The sequence below is a fragment of the Zonotrichia albicollis genome, chromosome 11 (assembly GCF_047830755.1).
Source record: "Zonotrichia albicollis isolate bZonAlb1 chromosome 11, bZonAlb1.hap1, whole genome shotgun sequence".
Taxonomy (NCBI): Eukaryota; Metazoa; Chordata; class Aves; order Passeriformes; family Passerellidae; genus Zonotrichia; species Zonotrichia albicollis.
The window spans coordinates 8774437-8786495 of NC_133829.1; the positions used below are offsets into that span (position 1 = coordinate 8774437).

Here is a 12059-nt window from a genome sequence, read left to right on the forward strand (position 1 = left end):
ATAATGCAGATATCATGTGTTTAATTTATTCTGAATATATAATGATGCAAATGCAGACAAAAAAATGGCTGTGTTTCTGCAGGTAGAAGGGAAACCAGCTAACGTCACTGTAGCAGAATTTCTTGTACAGATTTCATCAACATTTCTAATCTATCTGCAGCTGCCTGAGCAGGTGGAATGTGTTTGGAGAAGAGCAGTATTAGCTTTGCAGTGCTATGTCTATAGATGTGAAATTCAGACATTTTCTCTGGTAATTTGCATGTGTCTGTATCATCACCAGTGATGCTACTAACATTGTGACTAAACCAGTGATATATTTGTCAGTGTTGTGTTAAAATTATCTTTTATTAAAATAGTATCAGCCATTCATTCAGGAATTTTTTTAAATGTCCTGTTTTGTTTTGTTTTTAAGGATTCTATGGACATTTATATAATATATAAAAAAATTAAATAGTAAAGAAACAGCTTGGACATTTATATAATGAATTTCACTTCCAAGTGAGGCTGACCAATATTTTTCCCTGTCACTGCAAATGAGAAATAGGAACTCAAATCAGAGCTCAGTCTCCAGAAAGATGAAATGACCAAGAACTAAAAGCCTGGAGGTGAAACGTAATTGGCACGACAGCTTCTGGGATGTATGTAAAATATACTGAAAGTGTGAAATAGAATAGGAATTTTTGGTTGCTGTGATAACAAACAACCATCATGATATAATTTTCATCCCCAGAAGTGTTTGGACAATGCTCCCAGGCACATGGCGTGATTCTGTGCAGGGCCAGGGCTGGATGAGCCTTGTGGGTCCCTCCCAGCTTAGCCAATCCTCTGATTCTGGGATAAATGAGAAAACCTTGATTTATCAGTATTTTATCAGTAAATAAAAAGGGGCTTCAGGAAGTTTTTTTTTTAAAATAAAAATTGTCAAAGGGGAAAAGAAAAATTCACCTCAAGGTACTTCTGATATAGGCAAGTCCAACAAAGTTGGCAATCACCCCTTTTCCTCTACTTGCTGCTAGGAGTTGCTCCAGACATTTGCCATTCTGTAAAGGCCCCCTTTCAATGGGTCAGTGCTCACCCACTTCCATGTGCTCTTCCAGGTCCTCTTCCTCTTTCCTCATGATATTTTCATTTTCATATGATATAATTACAGTGTAATCCTTTGATTTCTACTGCTCCCAAAAAAAGACAATAAAAACAATACAGCAAGGTAATGAAACAAACTTATCTAAAAAAAACCAAAAAATGTAGATATTCACAAGTTTAACAATATTATTTCCTCCTTGGCAATGTCTCTCCTCCACCTTTTTAATAAAAAGCAGAAGTGTTATAGAATATATATGGAAAAAATCATCAGTGCCAGATGAAAAGTGTTCCAGGTAAGCATGACTCCCAGTTTAGCAAATTGTAAAGGTTCAGAGTTGTTTGAAGCTGAGACCCCACAGACAACAAGCTGCCTTTAATGCCAGCATTAGCCCATCTCCTCCTGCCCTGGCTGCCCTTTCTGGGGCTATTTCTGTAAATATAACAAGGTATTAGATTGCCAAGATCACCAGTCAGAGCACTTCAGGTCCTGACATCTACTAAGAGAACAGTTTGGGCACAAACTTTCGTCATTTTAGATGTTTTGACCATGAAGTCATGGGCAGCATCACCCTGGGAGCCCTATTTATAGCTCCTGTGCTTCTCTGTAAGGTCCTGAATTAAAGGTAGAAGATTACTTCACTTCTTTTTTACACAGTAGCAAACTTGTTGAAATAAAGTCAGTTCAGTTGAATTTTTAGAGCAAAAGGAAATCAGGCATTCAGAGTGCTGCCTTTTAACAGTGAAAGGAGCTTTTATTCTTTTTATAAATATCATATTTTATATGAGGTTTATAAATATACTTGGCAAAGAAGTTCCATCCAAATGTTAGCAATTTCATATCTTTCATTTAAAGGATATTGACCCAGTTGATTTGTAATTAATTGCAGGCTTTTTTCCCATTAGCTTATCGATTGAGGAGCCTGCAGTGCATTCCTGACTGCATTATAAATTACAGCTGTGCTTCCAGGGTACATTTGGTTGCAGTTAATTCCCATTCTCTACATTTTTCACATTGTAACAGTTACCTGCTCTACATCTTGCCAAACCATATCCCTTACAGTAGAGAACTACAGGTCCTTTGTTTTTGTACATCTGCTTCTATTAGCAATAAATCCCATTTTCTGCTTATTCAGATTTAAGAATGAAACAGTGAAACCCAAAAATGCCTTCATTCTCATGCTCTCAAAAAAAGGCCTCAGCCAAAGCTCAGGAAAACTTCTGGAGGTTTTCCATTGATTTCAGAGAGCTTTGATTCAAACCCAGCGGAGTAGGTTGTTGCAAAAGTAGGCTTGAAGACCATACTTTAAAAAAAGCCCCACACCTTCAAATAATTAAAAAAAAAAATCCTTTACTGGAAGCTCAATAAACCTAACAACAGTATAAAAATTAAAACATAAGATGAAATAAAAGCAAAACATCTAGGAAAGGGGCAAATAAAGATGGAGGCATTAGAAAACAGCAAGTGCATTCATATAAACTTGCTTCTCAGTAAAGGCTATTTCTCTTACTATAAACCCCAACCAAACAAAACTTGTGCTTAAATAGCACTTACCTGAATTCACAGTAGTGGAGTTCAGTAATATGGATTGGAGTTCTCATGTAATCCACAACCTTGACCATCTTTATTGTCTACGCAAAGAGAAAACCAAACGAAAAAAACAAAACCAGTAAGAAATTAAATTAAAAAAAAGTAATTTAATCTAGATTATGTCTAAATTGTGGCAGGAGAGAACAGTATCACATCCTAAATTTTAAGGACCAAGGCAAGAGCAGCTCTCATTGCAAAAAAATAGAGCCATTTCTTTTTCTGTTCAGGGAGGTGCAGTTCTGCATGGTGGTTGTAGGCACAGATGTGTGTCCTGAGCAGCACCTCTGTCAGGCTCATCCTCAGCAGCCCTTAATTCCATTTTAGTCATTTAGAAATAAGCTGCTTTCCCCAAAATGCGTCTTCTTGGCACCAGAAACTCGACATCCTGAAAATGAAAAGATTTCATTTAAGTACCTAAATTACTGACATGTTCAAGTCATTACCAAGAGGGAACATCTCTTGGAACGTTGGAATTGTGGTCCATCCTGGCAAACACTGTAGCACTGCATTTCCACCCAAAATGGGAAGGCTTCTGAGGCCAGTCACATTTTAGAGGTCCATCTTCTCTCTCTTGATCTTCACAGCAGGATTTCCATTAAAAACCCAACAATGGGGGAGAAACTGATGTCTTGCTTTCATAGAAAGGTTTTCCAACAAATGAGATAGAATTAAACTAGAGAGGATAAACCCATTCCAGCTGAAAAAAGCCTGCCTCAGAGAGGGTTTCTGTGCCAGCACAGGCTAAACCAGTTCCTAAAACAGAGCACAGTTCAACACCAGAGAGTTGTTCTACATTTCTTTCAGAGTCTTTGCCAACAGAGCAGTATCAATTTAAGGGCTCAGCTGCACATCCCGGGCAGCACAGCCACATCCATGAGCACTGTTCAGCCTGGGCACTACTGCATGAGCAGGGACAGGGTCCCCCATGTGCAAATTCCTTTTGAACTCACAAAGTTGCCCTTGCACCATGAGCACAGCCAGGCCCATTCACTGCTCACTCCTGCCAGGCAAACACATGCAGCACAACCAGAAAAATTCAATCTGCTCACACAAATCTGCCTGACAGGGATCAAACTCCCCATCAAACCTGGCTTGACACCGTCCTGCCAGCAAACATCTGTAGCAGAGACATGGCCTAAAAGTCACTGCTTTAAAGGGAAAGGCCACCAGCTGAGCCTTGCTTTCCCTTTGATCTTTTTGAATGTTATATCAAAGCAATCCAAAGGGCCTCTGCTGAAGGGGTTGTTGCTGCACTGAAAAGGCAAAAGCAGAAACACAAGAGGAGATGAGGGATGAAATACACAGAGAGTGCCCTAAGCCCCCCAGAAATAAAGGGGGTTCTGGCAGTATTAACTTTATTGTGGGTGCCTGTCACTGGCTATCTGAAGACCAACCATGCCGCTTGTATAAGACCCAAAATGTCTGAATGCATCTGGCTAGGGATTACATGTCCATATGTGCAACCAAACCATTAATCAAATAACTCATTTTTATTCTGCCACTCATCAAATTTCTTTCAGAATGATATCAGTTAAAATGTTTGCACAGATGGCAGCTCCCAACAGCAAAGACTGAATACCACATACTGCAGACACACAGTGTAAAACTACCATGACACTGCATTATTTCAATCTATGCACCTAGCTGCTTCAAGCCCTTGAAAAATGTTCCTGTTTAAACCATAATTTATGAATGGTCTCGGAGTAATCTGTGGCTGCAGCCAGCACACAGTCATTGATCAGGCTGGATCCATTCACCTTTTTGGACAGAGGCTAACAGGCTGTGTGATGGGCTGCTGTGCAGGTTCCCTGTTCCCAAGTGGAAATTCCACCTGCTTTTCCAATGCACCAGCTGACACACAAAGACATGCTGAGATGTGTTCTCACCCAGCCTAAAGCAACCTGAAATAAGGATTCTGGATATCTGTGAATGCACACTCATTATCACACAGCAATTTCTGTTTACCTCGAGACCCTTGTCCCTTTCTCCAAGGCAAGCCAGCCAGCCCCTGCAAGGAATGGCGACCTTGACACACATTAATTTGACAGAGGTCCCATGCCTGCTGTAATTCCCTGGAGGAAAGAGACAGTACTGATCCAAGTTCCTCGGGGGATGGGCTGTGTCTCGTAGTGTCCTTGGAAAGCAAAGCATTACCACTGCCAAAATAGTGAAAAAAGCTATTTTGGAAAATAAATTTTTGGAAATTTTTGGAAAATCAATGACCAGACCCACTGGGTGTTTTCCCTTCCACAACACAAAGAAACATGAGGCACTCCAACTATCTCCCAAGGAGGGCAGAAACTCATAATCCATAAAAGCAAATACTTAGAAAAACAGAAATCCCCAAAGGAGTTCTCTGGTACACACTTATTAGCAAAACTAATCTTGGCTTCTTAACTCCCTGATTATGCTTTCGAGGAATAAGGAAGAGGCTTTTAGTTTTCTTGGCAATCCCACTGAAAACTGCCAAGATGAAGAACAAGTAAGAAATGTCATTTCAATAGCTGAGCAAATGGCAGAAGCAGACTACCAAAAAGTAAGAGAGACATGATCTTAAATGAAATGTGCTGGACAGAATTAATCCCCCCCAGCAAACTAAAAAAGAAGGCTGGTCCATATTCAGCTTACAGTTTTTTGCTTCTGTTACATCCCATGTTGCCTTCCATCTTTACTCCTCAGCAGTCTAACATTGTCCCTGGCCCTGCTCTCGGCCATTCCCATTTAGCCACACCTGCCTCTGAAGCACAGATACACACTGATATCACACACAAACAGCTCTCAGAAAACAGAGCTGAGGTCTCCTCTGCACTGCCACTCACCTTGCTCTGCTCTATATCCTCATGTCTGCCCCCAAAACCACTTTCTTCAAATTGACTTTGTGATGTGAACTCCTCATTAGAGAAACTAATCCAGGCTTATAGAGTCCTACACACCTGAGCTTTGATAAATTACTGGAGGCTAACTTGACTCATACCTGAAAGTGAAATACCCTTACATAGCTCATAACTGGTTATTTTTGTAATGAACTTTTTTTATTTACAGCATCCCTGCTGAAATCCTTGATGTTACACTGCTGTGCACAAGCAGTAAATATTTTTTTTCATTCACTGTTTTGGCACAGACAAGCTGACTAGCAGTTAGCAGCATTAAGCCAGGCTTCTCAGCTGTGTAACAGGTATTAAGATGAAATCACAGCTGCATGGGTTTTGGTTTACAAATATCCTTCTCTGGGTGAGGGGAAGGACAAATTAAGCTTAGTCTCAACTGACATCAATTGCAAGGATTGCAAACATAGTATGTTAGGTCAAATATACAATTACTAGAAAGTGCTTTTTGTGTACTTGAAAATCAGTCTAATGGACTGTCGCAGTGGCAATGGCCTTATTTGTGCATGCAGAGCATGACAAAGGATACAGGTAAACTGCCTGGTTTTGATGAAAGAGGGCCTCAAAAAAGGCTGGAGGTGCAGACAGTTTATAGATGGATTACAGCAACATAGCCTGTGCTGGTCAATCACAAAAGCATAAACTATATTAATTCACTTTAATGTAGTAACTACACAATCCATCCTAAAATATTTATCAGCTGGTTTTCCCTCATCCACAAGAACAAACATTTAAGCAGATTGCTTAAATGGTTGAACTGAATAGATTTAATGCAATATTTTAGTGAAATTCAGGCTTCTGGACAAGATGCTTCTGTTTGCAACTGTGACCCAAAGGCAGTATAATTCGGCATTCCCATATTAAGTTAATTAATTGGCTTTCATTCTAATTTGTCATGTTATCAGAGACAGACATATAAAACCATAGGGTGGAAAGAAAGAAAACACAAAGGAGAAGGAAAAAAAGGAAAGTTCTTTCAGTGAACAAAACACAATTTATATTTTGGTTTTTATTAACCAAGTATGATTAAGCTATGTCCAGTAGAGCTGGAGAGTCAATACACAGCATTCCTATCGGCAGTGATACATGCCTCACTTCTCCAAAGGATGATTAAATGGGTGTAAGAATCCACTGGGATATTTTCAGTGTGACACTTCTGCCATGACTTTATCCAAAACACAGAGTATCAGCTCTCAGGAAACATGCCATTTCCTAACTCAAAGGCTTCAGAAAGCCTCAGTGGCAGCCCAGATAGAGCAGGAATTTCAGTGATGGTTTGATCACATACCTTGCTCCATGGTGTTTTCATTCCCTAGGATGCATCACACAGTGTCAAAGCTGCACAGGCTGTAATGAAAGAGCAGGTTTGCAAACACAAACTGCTTTGGGCCTCCCCCTGCACCTCCCTGCACTGCTGACCAAGGACTTTTCAGTGAGAGGAAAACGCAAGTGGCTGAATCGAGTCAGATCCTTCCCATTGCAGAGGAGGGGGAAAATGGTATTGCCAAGGCAGCTGAAACAGGGGAATTTCAGCTCATTATACTTGTATAATAATAGTCTTAAATAATTCCCAGAGAAGTGGAAAATCAGGGAAAATTATGACAGGCAAAGCCTGGCTGCTGGTCAGAAACCCAAGAGCCAGTTTAACCACATCTGACCTATCTGGCATGGGTTTTTGTGGCAACTGGTATCAATAACTCACACTAATGTCAAGAGTGTGTATTTTTTCCAGGAGTGGTCAGGATCTGATTTTTTGAATCAGATGATGCTGCCATTAATAAAACCTGTAGTCCATAAGATGATTAATTAACATGACTAATATCAACAAGCTTGAGAGCCTATGTGTCAAAGACAAACCAATCATTCCTTCCTTTGCTCTTTAATGTATTTATGGTCTTGTGCAGAGGAGGAAAACATCTAGTAAAGGAGAAAGCTATAAATAGTAATGGGCAAGCAACTATAGCAATTTATTTTTTACGATGGTAAAATAAGAGTTGAAGCAGTTAATAATGGAATTGTCCTATATTTAAAAAAAAAAAAAAAAAAAAAAAAAAAAACAAAAAACCAAAAAAACCCAAACCCCAATAAAACCCCAAACCAAGTAGGGAGAAATTATTAAAAAAAAAAGACAAAAACCAACCAACCAAACAAAAAAAACCCCAACAAAATAAAAGGGGCTTCTCAATCCCTACTTTATCATGAACAAGCTGACCTTTGGGGAAAAATACCTGGGTCTTTTGGAACAGGAGCAGCCTGGATTTCTATCAAAGCACTGGCAGTGGTGTTTTTTGTGGTAAACCATTGGGATTAAAAAAACAAAGCAAAATTATATTCTCATTTCTTAATGTCAGGCGTTTGCAGAACTCCTGTAAGAACACAGAACATGGTTGGTAGTGTAGCAGCAATCCATTAGGGGTGCAAGGCTCTTTTCACAATCCCTGCCTAACCACATTATACATCCCTAAAAACAAATTAACCAGCACAAAAATTTGGAAGCCTAGAGGACAAAACACCCAGCAAAGCATTCAGACAGTTTAGTCAGGAATGGTTCAGGACATTTGAGTTAGAAGTTGATAGGGTGGTGTCTGCAGCTGGAAACCTTACCCAAAACTCAGCACAGGAGTGCTTTGTGCACTGCCCAGGGCTAAAAATTCATAATAGCATCCACCTCCAGAGCAGAATTTTTCCACAAAGAGATCTGAAATTTCTCCCCCAAAAGAGGCTCCAATCTGAGCCCTGACATGACAGAAACTCACCACTGCTGAGGACAATTTGTAGTTGGCAGGACAATGCCTTTACAAGGAGCTATTGAAATAGATGCTGCTGCACTGGGTTTTGCTATAAAAACAAGTGAACTTGATCACCAATTTAAAAGTGTATTCACAATTGCTATTTGATATTTACCGAGAACCTTTAACCAATTCAAAACAAATTAATCCTACACAGAACAAAGAGCTCCTATATCAGCTTCACAGAGGCATATGACATGTTCTCATCATGCACATGAACAAACAGGAAAGAACAGATTTATTGTGAACTGGGGTTTTTGCTATAAATTAAAAGGCTGTTCCCTTTTATATGTCATGTGTATTTAATTTCACTCCATAGGGTAATCCACTGAGAATTCAGAGAGTGCCAAGATCTACTTTCCCCATTCCTTTTATTTCCTTAGGCAAATATCTAGAATTAGAGACAGAGAAAAGATGAAAAAAAAAAAAAAAAAAGAAAGGCCAAGGGAAATACAGAGGCCCAAGAAAGAAAGACCGACCAGTCTAAACAAGGATTTTTCCTGGTCTCTGCAAGCAGCACTGATTATTTATAACAGGCAAAGGCATCTGTCTTTGATTATGATTTCATGTATACTGAGGATGGTGGAGAGCTTAGTGTGTGCCAGAGAAGACTGTCATCTGCAGTTTGAAATTCTAGTGAGAAAAATGAATCTCTCTCCCAGGGAGAGCCTTCTACCTTTGACTAACTGAAGGACAAACGGAAAGAGCTTTTGTGCCAGGAAAAACAAAACTGCAAGCTATTACAGAAGGTAAGGAAATCAGATTCAATTTGCAAGCAAAGATAGAGTCAGAGCACACAAATTTTACAGAAATATCCTTTGAAGTGTAACTGTTCAAAGGTGTTTCAACCGGTTTAAATTTAAAACTGAGGAATCCATATGATGGAAAAGATCAGCTTTCCTTTCTACGAACCTTTTTTTGGTAGGCTACAAACAGCCTTTGGTTTTGTGTTATTTGAGAAGCATTGCACAGTTGCTTTAGGGAATAAAAGCAGCCCAAAAAGGCACTAGGTAAGTAAAGCATGAGGATACCCAGAGGACACACATAAATCTGAGAGAGGCACTCTACCATCTCTCTACCCATGACAAGATGCTCCAGTCTAACAATCTATTAAACTGGCATGTAAAACATTAAACCTGCTGAATGTGTGTACTATGGTCCCTTTCAATGAAAACAGAAACAGCTGGACCTCTGCAGCCCAGCCAACCCACAAGGGGAGGGATAAAAGCAGCCAGAAGCATCTTGCAAGCAGAGGCTTTTCTCTGAAAAAAGACAGGGAAATGGGGAGTTGCAGTGCTGTCCCTTTTGGAAGGGTGGAAATTGCACACTGCAGTGACAGGCCTAAAAGCCATCAAGACATGTGACACTCTGCAGCCTGAGCAAGTGCTCTGAGCCTTTGTTTCATTTTCTAGGGCTGAGAGAAGCAGCTTCCAATTAGTCATTCCTGTCCTTGAGGACACCCCATCCCTATCTGAGATCAAATGAGCAAAACGCCAAAGACTTCAGGGCTCCCTTCTCCTCACTGCCAGGTACATCAGCAATAAGCATCACTTGTTCCTCTCTCCTCATTTAGAACTAGATCTTAGCCCTCAGTTACAACCAGAAACCATTTCCTGCCTTTTCAAAAAGCCACCAGGCACCCTGACTGTGCTACCAGTAGTGCCAAAAGGACATCTGCTCATTTGATGGACAAGCTATGGTTAAGAGTCAGCTGAAATCTGTACAGCCTGTCAAGAGGAAGGAGCTGACAGCATTTTGTTGACACATTTCCTCAAAGTAATGTGCAGTCTTAGAGATTTGATTTTGAAATACTCTGCATTTGAAAGTTGCCAAGTGATAAGATGTCATTTGCACTGAAACTCCATTTTATCAGCTTCTCATCAGCTTGAGCAAACTAGAAGGAAGGAGTCTAGATAATTTTTAATTATGGTGGCAGGGTAATTATGGAAGTTTAGCCACTGGAGTAGAATGCTCTCAAAGAAAAGCTGTTTTATTGATTGATTGGCTACATCTGGTAGCATATATAAAAACTATAAAATCACATTAAATTATTTTCTTGTAGTAGCTAGTCTTTTAACACTTCTCATTTAACACACTCCATTAAAAAACAGAACATAAATCCCAGATAAAATAACAGAACTCCAGTCAGTAATCACCATTGGATTTCGTCAAAAAATAGAGCTTCAGGCTTCAGCCTGGACTGTAGATGTGACTGGGATTTTTGCCATTTCAGTGCCACTAGAATGGGTTCAGACTTGGGGTTGGTGAGTTACACTAATAATGATAATGAATGATAATTTCTATCAGGCAGCCTGGGTTAGCAGGGAAAGCTGTCACATTCTTTTATGTACCTGACATTGTGCTGAGAAATTGCTATCACTGAACAAGCTGACTGAGGGCAAGTGTGATAAAAGAAAATGTCAAACTGAATCCGAACTATTTTCTTATTCTCCCACTTCACCTTCCTTTTTTAGACTGTGCTTAACCCCTTGGATTTTATTTTCAGACCACAGCATTTCCTAGTCCAAACACCCTTGCCATTTCTCAAACCACTCCCATAATTTCTTTCAATTCTGAAAATGGAGCAGGAAACTTCTTAGAAGAGTCACAAGGGACAGGGCATAAATACTGAAGCCAGTATTTATTTATTTATTGGAAGTGATTTTAGTGATGGGTGCACCACACCCAGTAACCCAAATCTATCAGGAAAGGCTGTTCAGCATTTTAAGACTGTTGGGTTTCTCTAAGTGACCCAAATAGGGCATTTTAAGAATAAGGCCACAAAAGTCCTAAGGGCATTAAAGTCTTTTAGAGAATGCCCAGTGGCTGCATGCATTGAGTTTCCTTTGCACATTTTCAAAATTTGACTTCATATCACCTTCGTTATTGATTTCTGTGTGAAAGGGGAAATCAAGTGAAGCATCTGTTTCCTTCTTCAGGACAAAGTCCCGGCAGGAGGAATACAACATTCATTTTTTGGAAAGCCTTAGCTGAAGGGCTTTTATCCTTTAGGTATATGAAAAGATCATTTCTCAGAGGGCACAGATGAGATTTCAAAACCAGCAGCACTGGCTTCTCAGACAACAATGAACACCCTCAGGTACCCCAGGCACTCAGTGTCTCTTACAGACTTACCTTTGCAAAGCCAGGCACAAATGGAGCTTCCACATCTAAAACCTGCAGCTGAACAACTTGGAGGTGAAATGCCGGTGTCTAGAGAAAGCAAAAGGCTTAACAGCGCTGGAGTACCTTACTCAAAGCCCAGGTACAATGATAAGGATACAAAAAAAAAAAAAAAAACCAAAAAGAAAAAGAATACTAACCATTATCAGGTGCTCTCCCATTAAACAAAGAGCAAGCAGGGAAAACTTCTCACACTTGTACACAGAACTTGCACCTAGCAAGACAGGAAAATAGTAATAACAATACACCTCCTCACTTTCCGTAATATAGCCGGGCCTAACGTAATACAGCAGGGCCTAGGGTAATATTGCCAGGCCTGGCGTTTTATACCCAGGCCTAGAGTAATATAGCCTGAACTCTTAAATGCTTATCTAATTTCTTAAATTCAAACTCATGGAGATACTCCATGGGCAAAAGGGAAATATATGTGAATTCTGCTTCAAAACTAATATTCATTGTTACTCATAAGAACTTACAAAACATCCCAGATATTTTATATGTTTACATGGGCAGGAATCTCATCAGACACAA

General features: G+C 39.8%; 1 protein-coding gene across 6 annotated transcripts in view; it reads right to left on the bottom strand.

Moving 5' to 3' along the window:
* TMC3 (transmembrane channel like 3) overlaps positions 1 to 12059 on the bottom strand; it is a 109729-nt gene that overhangs the window by 57014 nt on the left and 40656 nt on the right. For all 6 annotated transcript variants that reach the window (XM_074549260.1, XM_074549262.1, XM_074549264.1 and 3 more), the window contains 2 exons: positions 2636 to 2712; positions 1076 to 1169 (listed from right to left, as the gene is read on the bottom strand). The gene's annotated coding sequence lies outside the window, so the exon portion shown is untranslated. The remainder of the gene's footprint in view (positions 1 to 1075; positions 1170 to 2635; positions 2713 to 12059) is intronic.